The sequence below is a fragment of the Pleurodeles waltl genome, chromosome 8 (genome assembly GCF_031143425.1).
Source record: "Pleurodeles waltl isolate 20211129_DDA chromosome 8, aPleWal1.hap1.20221129, whole genome shotgun sequence".
Classification (NCBI taxonomy): Eukaryota; Metazoa; Chordata; class Amphibia; order Caudata; family Salamandridae; genus Pleurodeles; species Pleurodeles waltl.
This window is the reverse complement of record NC_090447.1, coordinates 95199080-95216028: the sequence shown is the minus strand read 5'-3', so window position 1 is coordinate 95216028 and position 16949 is coordinate 95199080.

The window sequence follows — 16949 nt, the reverse complement described above, 5'->3', positions numbered from 1 at the left end:
CTATGAGATGGGTAGGCCTCACAGTAGTGAAAAACACATTTGGGATTTTTCACTACCAGGACATGTAAAACTTAAAAGCACATGTCCTATCTTTTAATGACACAGCACCCAGTCCTATGGCTATCTAGGGCCTACCTTAGGGGTGATCTATATGTGATAAAAGGGCAGTTTAAGGCTTGGCAAGAGATTGAAAATGCCAAGTCGATATGCCATTGTAGCTTGCGTTCAGTCAGTTATGGATGGCCTGGTACATGTTTAGGAGGGCTACCTTAGTGTGCGGCACAATAAGTGCTGCAGGTCCACTGGTAGCACTTAGTTTACAGGGCCTGAGTCTATATTATACCACTCTACAAGGGACTTACAAGTGAAAAAAATATGCCAATTGGGTATATGCCGACGAAACCATGTTTTATGAAGAGAGCACTTTAGTATTGGTTAGCCGTGGTAAACTACTGTCCTAAGGCCAACAAAAACGAACTCAGCTAAACTGGAGACAAGCAGGCAAAACGTTTGGGGGAAGAACACCGTATGACTGGCATGTCTGACAAGTGCCCCCCAGCTGTAAGTGGGAAGATCTACCCTATCTCCTGGGAGTTATCTTTACTAAGGAGGAAGAACTTGGAAAGACCATTTGCATTGACATAACCTGGTGGGAGTTCCCCCATAAAGTCCATTCCCTGTAGAGAGGTGGACCGCCTCAACAATTTTGGTTTCTCTCCCCTCATTTGTATTAGACACCTTAGGGTCCTGTGTTCAGTCTGAATCCGGAAGTGAGTACAAAACAAGTATGCTCTCAGGTTCCTCAGTGCCCAGATCACAGCAAAGGCTTCCCTCTCAACAGCACTCCACCTCAGTTCCCTGGGAAGTAACCTCCTAGACATGAAAACCAAACCACATTTCTTAGCTGCCTCTTAGAGGTCAGCTCAGTCAAGGGGGCACAAATGGTGCCATATCCCTTGAACAAACTTACATGGTATCCAGTAAGGCCCAGAAAGGCCCTCACCTTAGTTTGAATTTGTGGGGGCTCCCAGACCATGACGATCTTTATCTTGACCTGGAGGTGCTGCACCTTACCCCTGCACACCAGGTGTCCTAAGTACACGACCGACCCCTGCCCTATCTGGGACTTATTCTGCCTTGATAGGCAGGCCTGCTTTCCTCAAGGCCTGAAGTACTTACTGTAGGCAAAACAGATGGGCTCAGATTTAAGAAAAATGACACACAAATGCGAGTTGTTTGTCAAAAAATGTACTGTAAGCTAACGTCCTTCCCTAGCGCCATCATTGCGCCATATTAAAAACATTATGCACAATGGAGCTAAGGAATGGTTAGCACCAAAAGAATGATGCTAACCACTGCGATGTGCCATTAACAATAATTAAGTTAATGCTGCAAAAGTGGTGATAGACCTTTTGGCAGCACGTTTTGTGACGCAAAACAGGTTAGCGCCATATTTAACCGCATTACTGTTAAAAAAACCATGCAAGCAAGAAAAAAACATTTGGGAAGAGAAGATGGCGAATGCAGGCCAGGAGGGAGATCCCAATCAGCCAAGTACCAGCCAGGAGGATCCAGAAAAGTCCCAGGAAATGGAGAAGTGGAAGCGGAAGTGTGGCTTTAGTGAGGAGGAGCATGACATCTTGATCAGAGAGGTGACGGAGCACGAACACCAGCTCTTCATCACATCCAAATTGCCAATAGGTAGGAGAGAGGCCATATGGCCGGCAATAGTAGACAAAGTCAACAGAGTGGCAGATGTGAGGAGGACTGTCACCAACTGCAAGAAGTGCTGGCACGATTGCAAGCGCAGACCTAAGGAGAAACTGGCCAGGAACCGAAAGGCGGCACTGAAGACTGGAGGTGGAAGTCCCGCACCACAAGAGGACCTGGATGAGCTGCAGGAGATGAGCGCAGCCATCATCCTGGAGCAGCTGGTCAGTGGAACTGCAGGACAGGAAAACGCAAACTACCAAGAACTACCACAGATGCAGGGTAAGTTGCAGGGGGGACTATCTGGAATCTCACAAAACGGCAGACGGGGGAGGCACGTAGGACACACACAATGTATACTAAAGGGTTGCATTGGGACACATAGGCCCTGGCTTCTACAAAGCTAGCAACATCATTGCACCCAAGCTCTGGCATACCATCAACTGCTCCTTCGAAACTGCCACCTTCCCAGAGAGTTGAAAACACGTTGAGATCAAACCTCTACTGAAGAAACCCACTGCTGACCAGACAGACCTCAAGAACTACTGGCCCATCTCCCTGCTCCCCTTTCCAGCCAAAGTAATTGAGAAAGCAATCAACAAACACCTCACCGCCTTCCTGGAAGCCACCAACATCCAGCACACGTCTCAGTCAGGATTCAGAAGCAACCATAGCACTGAGACCGCACCCCTCGCCGCCACAGATGACATCCCCACCCTCCTCAAAGGAGGCAAGACCATCATCCTGGACGTTTCTGCTGTCCTTCAACACAGTCTCACATGACACACTGCACACCTGCCTCCATGACGCCGGCATCTGAGACTCAGCACTGCAATGGCTCTCCTCGTTCCTCACCAGCAGAACACAGAGGGTCCAACTTCTCCCCTTTCTCTCGGAAGCTACCAAGATCAGCTGCGGCGTTCCCCAAGGATCCTCGCTGAGTCCCACCCTCTTCAACCTCTACATGACTTCACTGGCCGCCATCGTCAGAAGCCACACACTCAACATCGTCTCCTATGCCGACGACACCCAACTGATAGTCTCCCTCACCAACAACACGACCACCGGCAAAAACAATTTCCACAAAGGAATGAAAGCAGTTGCCGCCTGGATGAAATATAGTTGCCGCAAACTGAACTCGGGCAAAACAGAAGTCCATATCCTCAGCTCCTCACCCTCTCCCTGGAAAGAGTCCTAGTGGCCTGTCGCCCAGGGAAACACCCCCACCGACCACACCCGCAACCTCGGCGTCATCTTAGACTCGTCTCTCTCAATGGACCAACAGGTGAGTGCAGTGTCAACGGGTTGCTTCCACATCCTGTGCATGGTTCGAAAACTCTACAAGTGGATCACCACCAAAGCCAGAAGGACAGTCACCCTGGCCCTTGTCAGCTGCCGCCTCGACTAAGGCAATGCTCTCTACGCCAGAACCACCACCAAGACCCGGAAAAGACTACAAAGCATCCAGAATGCCTCTGCCTGTCTCATCAAGAACGCCCCATGACACAGCCATACCTCCGCCCTCCTAAGAGGCCTACACTAGCTGCCTATCGACAAGAGTTTCACCTTCAAGCTCCTGACCCACACCCACCAAGGCCCTACATGATGCCGGACCAGCCTACCTCAACCACAGACTCTCATTCTACACTCCCGCCAGACAACTCCGCTTCGCCGACCAGGCCCTCATCAAGGTCCCCCGCATCTGGAAAACCACAGCAGACCCTTCTCCCACATTGCCGCCAAGACCTAGAACACCCTTCCAGTTCACCTCAGGCAATCTCCCACCCTGTCTCAGTTCAGGAAGGACGTCAAGACCTCTTCGACTGATCCTCAGCATCCCCCCTTCCTCTCCCAGCACCTTGAGACCATCATGGGTGAATAGCCGTGCTCTACAAATCCCTGATTGATTGATTGATTGAATCAAAATTCCCCATCGCCACCCAAGCCACACTTGTAATGATGCTCTGGTTGCACAGGGCTCTCCAACATATACACAGCATGGACATAAGCCACGTACTGTGGCTTTACACCACCTTGTAAATATGCAGCCTGGAAGAGACATGCAATTAGTGTGGCTGGCTGTGCCACAACAACACCAACTGCATATTGTTATTGCCTCAGATTCAACACAACATGTTCAACAAAGACTGTGACTGAAGTCAACACCACGCCAGGGGTGGTGTCAGGATGGCGCAACAAGGCAAAATACTTTCATTCTTCCTTGTGTCATTGCCTTTCTCATGTGTGCTGCATCCTGCAGCACACATAGAAATGCCACCTTGCCATAATTGCTTGTACATGTGCAGGAAGTGACATCTCCCTGCATATAAACAATCTATCCCCTCAAGGCAGACACCCCTTAACAATGGTGCAAGGATGCCTGTGATGGTGCAGGGAGAACAAATCTGTGCGGGGGAAACACAGGGATATGCTGTATTCCAGTAAACATGGCACATCCCCGAGTTTCAAAAGTGGTGCAGCGCCGTGCAGCTTATCTTGCTGCTGCATTGAGCTGTGCCACTTGAGAAAAAATCAAGCCATAAGTGTGCAACCTGTGAAACACGAGGCACGCAGGCAGGACTAACAACAACTCCACATACCTCCATGCACCATTTGGAAATGGGAACAAAAGTGAACTTATACAACACATGGGGCATGTCTGTGACCATCATTTGTGCAGCTGTACAAGTAGCTGCTATCTCACCATGTAATAATGTTGATTGTGTTGTGTGAATTGTTGGTGTACTGCTTAATGGGACATCTACATTCGTAAGAACTGGCACAAGTGGCACAAGGTCACTAGTCCATAATGCAACTGTACTATCATACAAATAGTTACCCATGTGGATCCAAGCTGCACGTTCCCCTTGTGCCCCATCAACAAAGTCTCAAAATGCATGCATTGATCCACATTCTACATCCTTAGCCCAACATATGCATGTGGCAGATATGCTGTATGCAAGGAAATGTCCCAAATGTAGGAAGGGACAAACTAATGGGGCAGACAATCCCTATTGGTTGGAGTGTCCCTTCCAATTAGCACAAGTGTGGGGCCTGCTAGAGGCAGATGAGAATGTAACACAAGCATTGGAAGCAATAGACCTATGTGTGACTTGCTGCATTAGTGCCATCATTCATGGTGCCAATGCATTATAACACCAAAAGAGTGACAGCACACATTACCCTGCTGTGGGAATGTCCACCATGGTGAATAGGAAGGTAAATTACATGCCACCATGGTGTCAGTGACAGGGGCAAGGAGCCTGCAAGGAAGTTGGTGGTGTGGGATCAAAGCACAAAATACCTTGAAAGGTTGCCCCATGTGTGATGCACACTGCAACACATAATTTACAACTACAACCTGGGGTCTGTAACATGCCACTGAGCCTCGAGTAGCAAGTAAATGATGTGCCATGTCAACTGCTACCACAGTCAAAGATTGACATATCACTATCTCATTGCAGAGGTTGATGCCTTACCTCCTGCCAACATGCCTGTCCTGGAATTTACAGATGATATGGATGACCAGCTGCCGACCATCAATGAAGAGACTCTCCAGGATGTCATAGGTTCCCTCCAGATACCACCTCCAATCACAGGGAGGAAACACAGCATTGCGGGGTCTCCACATGAACCACCCAGCTACCAATACACAGCACCAGCCAGACCTGACATAGCCCTGGACTCTGAGGACCCAAGCGTCACCTATCAGAAGACATTGGTAGGAGTCCAGTGGGAACTGGCCAAGCAGGTGCAGGTGGGGATGGAGACCATGGCAGGCAGCCTAGAGGGAATACAGAAGTGCCTCACTCCAAATAAGGACAACTCAGCTGCCATCAGAGGCACCCACTCCCCGCTACGTGGAATCCAGCAGTCCTTGGCCAACATAGATGCTGTCATGCGGCAGAGGCGTCAACAACTGCCCTCCCAAAGTGGCAGCAGTATGATAGACAACAGGCTGGGGGCTTTACAGAATACCCTGGAGTCCATACAGTGGGAAGTGGCCTATCTCAGGAAAAACATGGCTGACTGCCGCTGTGATGTTGCTGCGGTGCTGGGAAATCAGCAGTTCCTCCTTGCTGCAGTGATGCCTTATGTGTTCCCACAAATGGCAGCTGCCAGTACCTTTGACTTCACGTCTCTATTCCCAGATGTGTGTGTGGCCCCCTCACCCTCAACAACAGCACCACCCATAGCATAGGAGGCACCACACACAACAGAGGAGGAAGATGTGGAAGGAACTACATTCACACGGAAAAACCACCCGGTAGCACCAGTCTGTGCCACATGGACAGTACCTCCTTAGTTCTGTGCTTAAGATCATGCCAGTGATGTGACAGCTGGCAATGTGCCCTCTTTACTCAACCACTGTTGACTTGTCTTCTATGTACTGTCATTGTCTCAATTCATACCTATTGGCAAATTGAACACCTATTCACTAATGCACACTTATCCTAACCATGTCTCATGACATGTTCCTCACCCTTGGACTCTGAATGTACAGCAAATGGCTCAGGATCTCTCATGGGGTCTGTGAACTAAACATTGTATTGCACGGGAAAATACACTTGCACCTGTAAATAAATCTCCTTCTTCACATGTAACATCAACATTTCCTGTGGCCCATCAACTCAGCTAAATGTATGCATTGTGTGAAGCTATGTCATTGAGAACAGAACCTAATTACATGTATGTATTACTGTCAGACACAAAGCCACACACTGGGATCCTAACATGAAAAAGGTGAAAGATGGTGTTGTGGGCTACAATCATCTTACAGAGCCTAAAATACATGTATTGAACAGATATCCATGGAAGTTGATATATGGCCTGTATGGGTCAGAACCAAGGGTCTGGTAATTTATACAGTTGAGAGCACTAGTGCAACTAATATCTGTGGTTCAGAAGAGGCGAATTTCATCAGTGATGGGCAGCTGTCAGTGTGACAGGGAACAGACCCTAAAGTGGCTGATGTCATATGTGCCACTCTTTCCACCAATAATTCTGCCAGACCCCAGCGATGACAGTTGAAGTTCCATACTTACTTGTCCAAGATTCTGACAAATGTTTTGAGTAGCCAATGTCATTTAGCAGCCAATCTGACAGCTCCTTGGTCATAGGGGATGCACATGGTCATCCAGGGAAATAAAGACAGAACGCATACACCGAGGCATTCCTCCTACTTGGCCAGTGCACACATGAGAACACCTAGAGACTCAATTAACATGGAGAGATAATTGTTTAATACTAACAGTATTTATTAAAACATAATAAGAACATCATATCAAAACCTAACCTATACACTACCCTACACTAAACTAACATAACTTATCATAACTCACCTATACCTATCTATCCTATTCTAAACGTATCTCACACATTTAATGCCACACTCTAAACATTGCCCCACAGCCCCCTTAAGAGACAAGATACGAGTAAGACAACATAAACTAAGGCTACACATGTACTAACTTACCCTATATCCTAAATATATATTTTTGTAAGTTTTTTTAGATTTTGTATCTTTTTATTGTTTTCATTAACATAGAAAACCCAACATAACCCCCACACAACTCCCATAAAATAAAAAATGTACTAAAAGCCACACCCTTAACTATACTTACACTAACCTACGCTTTTTTACTAACCTAACACTACCCACCTAAAACCCACTAAAAAAGTTAACATTAGTATTATGGAGAGGGAAGGAACTGGGAGCCTGTGGCACAACTAGTTCACATATTCTTCAGTTTCTTCATGCAGTACTTAAGCAATTTATAGTTCCTGGCATTGTCTTTTTCTAATGTATCCAATCTTGCCATCATAATTGCCATGTCCTGTCTCCTTTCAGCCTTAAACATGGAGGTTGTGGCTGGAGCAGGCGTCTCTTAGGGTGGCTGGCTGTGGATAGGTGCAGTGGATGTGGAGGGAGAAGGAACAGCAGAAGCCACCGTGACCCCAGATTTCCTCCCCGATGTGGCCTGCACAGTTAAGGGCTGTAGTGGAGGTCCCCCATGACAAAAGGCACACCAAGCCCCAGTGGATTTCCCCCGCCTATATTTCTTTTCCATCCATTGGTACCCGGCCTATACCTCCATGATGTGTCTGTACCTATCAGCCCTCTTCTCAAATGCATGTTTCTCACCTGGTGTTATATTGGCAGCTGAAACAATGTATTAAATACAGCATTGTGAGGAGGTAGAACAGACATGCAATGCACACAGCATCCTCAAATAACACATGCTGTCCACCACACATTCCACAGCACTGACAAACTCCAAATCTATACTAACTTCCTACCAGCCATCTACGGAATCATGTACATGTCACTGGGGTAATGGCTATCTGTTGTTGACAATCAGGATCCAGAGGTAAGTGGACAACTGCGTCTTTGCTCAACATTTGTGTCATCAAACCAGTGAGGCCTAACAAGTCCAGAATTCCTGTGCGATTGTCAATAAGCTGTGCAATGCATGCAATCTACCACTTTGACACCCCTGGTGCTACATCAAGCATTGGATAGGCATCATGGATGCAAGGTGGGGGTCATCTGATAGGGGGACAGGAAACTTCCCACTGGCAATTCTAAAGTTTGACAAAGCATCATTCATGTGTTCCCGGGTTAACACCTGCCCAGAGCACTCATTACAAGGGGGCACACCATTGCTCACAATGGGCCCACATGTAATGGGCCCATATAGTTTGGCCAAAGCCTGAACAGTACATCTATGTTGTCTACAGATGTTGTACCTATTACCCCACTACCCTGCGCTATGGTGTGTGCAGATTGTGTAATGTGGCACACACATGGTGGCTGTATGGGTGCCCTTAGGGGCACAGTAAGATTGACACTGCACTGAGTGCAGCTACAGCATTCCTATTTATTGAACATGTGCACATGCATGTCAGACATCTTCTAGGTACCAGGTACACGCTCAGCATTCACATTCTATGCACATTTGATGTGACCAAAATCACTCACAAATATCATGATGGGTAGATCATGTTGGTAATTCTGAATACATCTAGCTTTCTAAAACCCGTAGACATATCCCACAACCATCTGGAGCAGATTTGTATTCTCATTGTATACTCAACTGAATGTTGGCCAGCACAATAAGGCTCTTGCACGGCTCCTGCCTCACTTAAAATCTGAAGAGTAGTGAGGCACCGGTGGTGCAAGTGTCTTCTACATAAGCCCCCTAGAGGCACATGTACATCATCTGTACCATTTCCCGAGTAACTGAAAGGTATGTGTAGCACACAGTGATGTAAAAAGTGCTGTGACAAATATGTTGGCAGCAGGTATGCTAACCAGATAATAAGCAGCTCAGATAGATATCATGATTAACATCAATGTATATGTGAGCATGCTTTACTTTTCCTAACACCCACAATTCCATAGCAGCACAAGTTGGCACTTGTGCAACAATCAACTCATTCTAAATCCTCTACATACAATCAGACATGATGTCCATATCCTTACTCAGATGATGTCATCTCATTGGTCACACAATATATTTCATCATTGCATTACACACATCAGACCCTCTCACACAAAACCCTGGAATGATGCATGTGATGCACAAGGTAACACTTACTGGCAGCATCAGGGTCTTCAAATCAGGACACTTCTCCACTGGTGTAGGGTGGAAGCACACCGGCAATACATGACAGGAAAACATAGCTTACTGATTTTTGGACATTTCTGTGCAAGGACAGCAGTTTCACATTCAACTTCTTAGGCTGAGTAAGCAAGTCAACTTAATGGTAGATCGGAACAACTGCAAAACATTAATTATCTGTCTGTGAGACAAAGGGCCAGATACTGGAGACCCTGGCACCACCAGAGCATCACTTTCCCTGACGCTCCTGTGGCACATTTTACTGCACCACATGTACATGGATTTGTCATGCATCTGTTTTGTTGCGTTACACTTCTATATCCATATGGGGCAGCATGACACAGTATTTTGCATCAGAGGGTCATGCAATGGTTGTTGCGGTGGCTGTAACATTGTAATACTCATTGCTTTTGACCCTGCCCCAGATGTTGAAGACATATTACTCATTATCAGTGCCAAAAGACTAAAAACCCTCCAAGGGTGGTTTGGATATAGCAAAGTGTTGAGGAATGCATTGATATATCCTCGTTTCTTGTTTTTAATGTGTGTGCGCCATTTCAAGGCACACACACTAGAGCTAAAAAGCCATGGCAGTTTCCTTATGTTCACATAGTTGTCCCTTCCTGCACAATAACTGAATAACATTACGGATGTTTTGCCAATACTGTGTAGGCAGCCATTGTCGCCATAGTAGACCATAGTAGACCATTTATGTCCAGGAAGGGCTACCAACCTGCGCCTATATCTTCTCCTCAATGTGGTCCACGTTTGCCTGCATTGGTGCAGGCTTCTGAGTAATGTGCAAGTGCTGGCGCAGATGCAGGCCTGCCCCATACTGTCTGTAAAACGGGGCAGGCCTGTGGTACAAATTCAGCACATGTGTGTCGTATAATAGAAACATTATGGGGTGTATGTGATACACAATGTACACAAAGATGGATGTGCAAGTAGTGTGGACCCGGTGCATAGCTAAACTCCCTTAAATGCAGCTGGCCAAAGACACAAAGGGGCAGATTTAAGGAAAGCGGTGCTGCACCTAGTGCATCGCAGCTGTCCTCGTGCCTCTTAGCGCCCCCTTTATACCGACCATGTGTGCGCCTTATGAAATATACGGTGCACCATGGTGCAGAGTAGAGGACAATTGCATCATTTCATATAGATGCAAATGATGTACTCTGCAGGAGTAGCACCAAAAATCTTGAACAACTCCTGCAGAGTACATAGAGACTCATCATAAATAAAGTCATGCCCCCTTTTAATGCTTGCTCTGAGTAGTTGTTCAAAGAGTGGGAAAAATGGCACAAGGATATATAAAACAATTCCCTGCCTCATTTATTTTGCACCCCTAACAGGGGTAGCCCCCCCTTCCATACATGATGCCTGGCGCAGTCATCATGTTGTGCAAGGCTTAACAAAGAGGCGCTATGTATGTATTGCAGCACATTGTTAATATGGTACAGGGAAAATGGCACTTCAGTGCTGCCTTAGCATCATTTATGAATTTCAGTATGGCAGTGCTAAGGTGGCACTAGGGGCTCTTAAACCGGGCCCAAAACAACCTGTCCTGACCCTTGAGAAAACACGCTGCATTCAACCTTATATCCGCCTGTCATGCACATGCAAATAAGGATGTTGCTATGCAAATGAGGTACTTAAAAACTGGCCCACCAATCTGAATCCCCAGGTGATCCATTAGATCTTGCTCCCGTGCTGAAATCAGTCCAACTGTGTTTCAACTGGTGGTCGGTGCGAACAACTCAGAATATTCTGTGGTGGAGCACCTTGCCCCACTGCAGCTTCTGTGCCTGTGTGGGGTAGCCCTGTATTACATGGCCACCCAAAACTAGCATCATGGGAAGGTAATGCTGCACCAACCACATAAACCCTTCCAGTTCATCTGCTTCGTTGCCTCCCCTTTCCCAGACATTATGCTATATGATCTAACTGCAAATGTAAGAGCCCAAAAAAATAAAATTATTTAACTACCCCACCCAACCCCAAATACCCCAACAATAGACATAGAATGCACAATATAATGACAAATACTGGACAAAAACACTACAAAAGAGTCAGGAAAAAAAAGGCACACAACAGCAACAGGACACAGCACAACACTCTCCAACAACACCAATCCTCAACAAGACACACACCCTGTCAACACCAGGGCAGTGCACACTCTATTGGCGACTAGAATGCAAAAACCCAGCACTCTCAAAACAATGTAATTTATGCATTGTGCTGATATGTTGTTGTTTAACCTTTTGCATTGCAGAGTTCAATCCTGAAGACTTATTTTTAATGTGCTAACAAATGCTGTTCATTTGCAATGTATTGCTGTAGGCTTTCAGAGTGTGTTGGGGTGTGGTCCCTTTCCAGGGCCTTCTAGAGACTTTCCCTGCAACATGCCTGGGTGTGGTCGTGGGCTGGGCCAAGGCTCTATAAAAAGGAGCCAGCCCAACTCCAGGTGCTCACTATTCATTGGTCCTGGTGCAGAGCTGCAGCTACTTCCTGAGCTCCTGTCCCGGTGGCCTATTTGATCTTCCAGACATCTGACTTTCATTCTTCATTTGGAGATCCTTGTTCTGGGCGGTAAGACGGGGTTTGGCTGGCCTCCCGACGCCGTTATCGAGAACTCTCATGTTCTTGGGCCTAATTCTTTTATGATTTGACAGAGTACTTTGCGCGTGTGAAATATGCGCATGAGTGTTTGTGACATTTGCAGGGTGACTTGCGAATCGGCAAGACGCGCGATTTGTTTCATGATAATTTAATCTTGTTAATTATTGCGCGCTACCATTTCTTGACATTTACATGGTGGCTTAAGAATCGTCAAGACGCGCAATTCGTTTTATGGTGTTTTAACGTTGTTGTTCATTGCGCGCTACCATTTCTTGACATTTACATGGTGGCTTAAGAATCGGCAAGACGTGCGATTTGCTTTATAGTGTTTTAACCTTGTTGTTCATTGCCCGCTACCATTTCTTGACATTTACGTGGTGGATTAAGAATCGGCAAAAGACGCGCGATTCGTTTCATTGCACTTTGATCTTGTTATTCATTGTGAGCTGTTATTTCCTGGCATTTACATCGTGGTTTACGAATCGGCAAAACGCATGATTCTCTCCTCAAGTTTAATTCATGTTGTTTATTGTATGCCACTATTCTAAGATATTATCATGTAATATTCCAGTTCACAAGTTATGTGATTTGTTTTTCCTGAATCCATATTGTGTTATTCATGGTGCACAATCCTTTTATGGTGTTTACTATATATATATATAAATCTACAATATGCACAATTTGTGTTGAAACATTTTAAGAGTACACAGAATATCAGAGTGTCTAGATGCAATATTGCATGGTCCTAGTATGCATTCTCAAAAAAGGATTTATATGACTGGTTTAAAATTTAGCCAGAGCGTTTTTCTGATTCCCATGTAAAGGAAAGTACTTGAATAAGAAAGTTTTCATTTAATCCATCTTGATTCCCTTACAGGTATCCGGCCATCTTGAAACTTAGTCATTTTAAACTTAATTCTTAGATTATTCATGTTTTCAGAATGACTATGCTTAGAATCATAGTCTAGTATTGATATCAGGAGATATAATTTTCACATTGTGTGTTCTAACCTTTTTCTTACTACGGGTCTCTTTCCCAGCTGTTTCCCTTCCTAATCCCCCCTTCCCCTCTTGAACTCTCCTAGCCTCTGTGATTTATCTATCAGAGTCTTGGAGCTGTTCAGTGGTGGACGTGTTGGGAACGTGCGCAGACCCCGAGGATCTGGTGACTTTGACACACCCGCACACAGTCACAGACAAAAAGACTGTTAAGGGAAAGTGAAAGTGAAATCACTGTACCATGTATGCAGCCAGGAAGTCCTGTTTCATCTCTTCTTGGGCCTGTGCAACACACTTTCCAATATGCGTTGTGTTTTTTGATGCATGATGGTCATGCTTCAATTTTTTCCCATTGAGGCGCACAAGGCCTCAAGACTTGTGATTGACACGCAGGGGCCAGGCGTCATTGTTTTCATTAGCAAAGTTTGAAGTATTGGCATTTGCATGAAAACATTGACGCATGATGGTCATGCGTGGTATTCCTTCCCATGAAGCCTGACAAGGCCTGCGGACTTGCAATTGATGTGCAGGGGCCAGTCGTAATTTTTTGGCATAGCAGAGTATGGAAAATTGCCATTTGCGTAAATGTTTGACGCATAACAGAAATGCATGGATTTTGTTGGAAAGGCGGACAGTGTACCCAGATTCACATACCATGTCACAGGAGTTATGCATGTATGTAGTCAGTATGGTATGGCTCTGTGTGTGCATGTGCGTTCATATCTTAACTGTAACATCAGTATATGTTACCATTATGTTTGTGTTAGACCTGGCATCCAAGGCGTGGTCTCCCCTAACTTTTTGTCTCTGCTTCCCAGGTTGTTGCTGTGTGCTGGACTCTGTTTTTGTTGCTCTGGGCACTTTACCACTGCTGACCAGTGCTAAAGTGCAAATGTTCCCTATGTGTAAATTGTATGTGTAATTGGCTTTTCCATGATTGGCATATTTGGTTTACTAGTAAGTCCCTAATAAAGTGCACTAGAGGTGCTTAGGGCCTGTAAATCAAAAGCTACTAGTGGGCCTGCAGCACTGGTTATGCCACCCACATGAGTAGCCCTGTAAACATGGCTCAGACCTGCCACTGCAGTGTCTCAGTGTGCAGTGTGCAGTTTTAAACTGCCAGGTCGTCCTGGCAAGAGCCCACTTGCCAGGCCCAAACCTTCCCTTTCTATACATGTAAGGCACCCCTAAGGTAGGCCCTAGGCAGCCCCATGGGCAGAGTGCAGTGTATGTAAAAGGTGGGACATGCACTGATGTGTTTTACATGACCTAACATTGAAATATTGACAATTTTGTTTTCAGTGTTGCAATGCCTAGTCCCCTCAAAGGTTAACATGGGGGCTGCCTTTAAATATTCTTAAAGTGTAGTTTCTCTTTGAGAGCAGATAGAGATTTGGAGTTTGGGGTCTCCACTCACAATGTGAAAATACATATTTTGGTAAAGTTGTTTTTTTAAATTGTCTGTTTGAAAATGCCACTTTTAGAAAGTAGGCATTTTCTTGCTTAAACCATTCTTTGACTCTGCTTCCTTGCGTGTTCCCTATCTGGGTCAGACTGACAGTTGGGGTGTTTGTTAATCCCCTCTAGACAGTGATACAAAGGGAGCTAGGGTGTAGCCTGCATCTCCTGATGAGCCATCTGGGCTAGAGTGGAGGGAGGAGTGGTCACTTACAACTGAATGGGCTGTGCTTGTCCTCACACAATGCAGTCACCAACCCCCTGGTGTGAGTCTGGAGCCAGGTCTGGGCAAGGTAGGATCTTGTGAACAACAGAGAATTCCCTTTAAAGTTTGCCTACGTCAAAAGCAGAAAAGGGCATAAGTAGTGGACCCAAAACCCCAGATTGTTATATTACTTCTGGATTCAAGAGGAACCTCTGCCAAGGAGAAGAGAAAAAGAGGTGGAGGAGGAGGAGTACTGCCCCTTTGCCTGTGACTGTGCTTTGCTGGGTTGGCCTGCAGTTACTGCTTCTGCCCGAGAGAGGACAAAGACTGGACTTTGTGGAATATTTCTGCTTGTGGAGAATCTCCATGGGCTTGGATTGAGCTTACCTCCTGTTTTGAATTCTTAGGTCCATCAAAGACTTCCACTGCCAGCACCTGGACTCTCCGCTGAGACTCCTGCCCTGCCATGTGGTGCCCTATCAAGTCCCTGGGCCCTTGAGAGGTGACGTTGGCAGAACAAGGAATGAAATCCACGCACAGAACATCGTGCAGGGAAAATGTCGATGCACCACCTGCAACTTAGCTGAAAAACGAATCGCCACCTGCTTGCGGCTAAAATTGATGCTCCACCTGCATCACGGCTGGGAGATCGACGCATCGCGCTGGTGAAACAACACAACACCTGCAGGAGGCTGGCCTGGCTTATAGTGGGTACCTAATGGTACTTACACCTTGTGCCGGGTGCAGTTATCCCTTATTAATAGATTAGCAGGAGACAGAGGGGGCCCTCTACAAGTAGAGAGCCCATGCACAAGAAGGTAGCACCCACAGAAGCACTTGAACAGGGGTTCAAGAAGTCTGAACACAGTGGTTGTCTCAACACTGACAAAGAGGGTCCCACAAAGCCGGAGGTCAACTCAGGGAGTTGAGCAATGCAGGACAGAGTGCTGGGGACCTGGGCTTGGCTGTGCACAAAGGATTCCATGGAAATGTGCACAGGAGCCCTAGCAGCTGCAGTTCACGCAGTGCACGGGATTACTGTCTACAGAGGGGAGGCAAGAACTTACCTCCTCCAAATTTGGACAGTTGGCCCACTGGACAGTCTGGGTCACTTGGGTCCACTATCTGTGTTTTAGGGGCCACGCTCATCAGGATGAGAGGGGTACCAGAGTACCGGTGATGCTGAAGTTTGGTGCCTGCTGAAGCAGGGGGAAGATTCCATCGACCCACTGGAGATTTCTTTGTGGCTTCCAGTGCAGGATAAAGACAGGCAGCCCCTAAAGCATGCACCACCAGGAAACAGTCGAGAAAGCCGGCAGGATTAGGCGCTACAATGTCGCGGGTAGTCTTCTTGCTACTTTGTTGCAGTTTTGCAGGCGTCCTGGAGCAGTCAGCAGTAGATCCTTGGCAGTTGAAGAGAGAGGTGCAGAGGAACTCTGGTGAATTCTTGCAAGTCGTTATCTGAGGAAAAGCCCACAGGAGAGACCCTAAATAGCTCTCAGAAGAGGATTGGCCACCTAGTCAGGTAAGCACCTACCAGGAGGGGTCTCTGGCGTCACCTGCTGGCACCGGCCACTCAGAGGCCTCCAGAGGCCTCCAGAGTGCCCTCATACCTCTGGATCCAACAGGGCAGAGGTCTGGGACACACTGGAGGAGCTCTGGGAACCACCCCTAGGGTGGTGATGAACAGGGGAGTGGTCACTTCCCTTTCCTTTGTCCAGTTTTGTGCCAGAGCAGGGGCTGCGAGTCCCTGAACTGGTGTAGACTGCCCTTCAAAGCATTACCAGTGTCTTGTGGAGGCTACCCCTCCCAAGCCTGTAACACCTATTTCTAAAGGGAAAGGGTGTAACACCCCTCTTCTAAAGGAAATCCTTTGTTCTGCCTTCCTGGGCTTGAGCTGCACAAGTAACAGGAGGGCAGCTGGGGCTGCCTGGAAAATCTCAGAAGGCTGTAATGGCAATACTGGGGGTCCTCTAAGGATCCCCCCAGTGTGCTTGGGACTTGGGGTTCCCTCAACCGGTGTAGACTGGCTTATGCAAGGAGGGCACCATCTGTGCCCTTCAAAGAATTTCCAGAGGCTGGGAAAGGCTCCTCCTTCCCTGCCCTTAACACCTATTTCCAAAGGGAGAGGGTGTAACACCCTCTCTTAGAGGAAATTCTTTGTTCTGCCTTCCTGGGACTGGGCTGCCCAGACCCCAGGAGGCTAGACCCCTGTCTGTGGGGTGGCAGCAGCGGTAGCTGCAGATAAAACCCCAGAGAGCTAGTTCGGCAGTACCATAGTGGAGCCCCGCGGATGCATGGGATTGGCACCCCAATACCAGAGTTGGCATGGG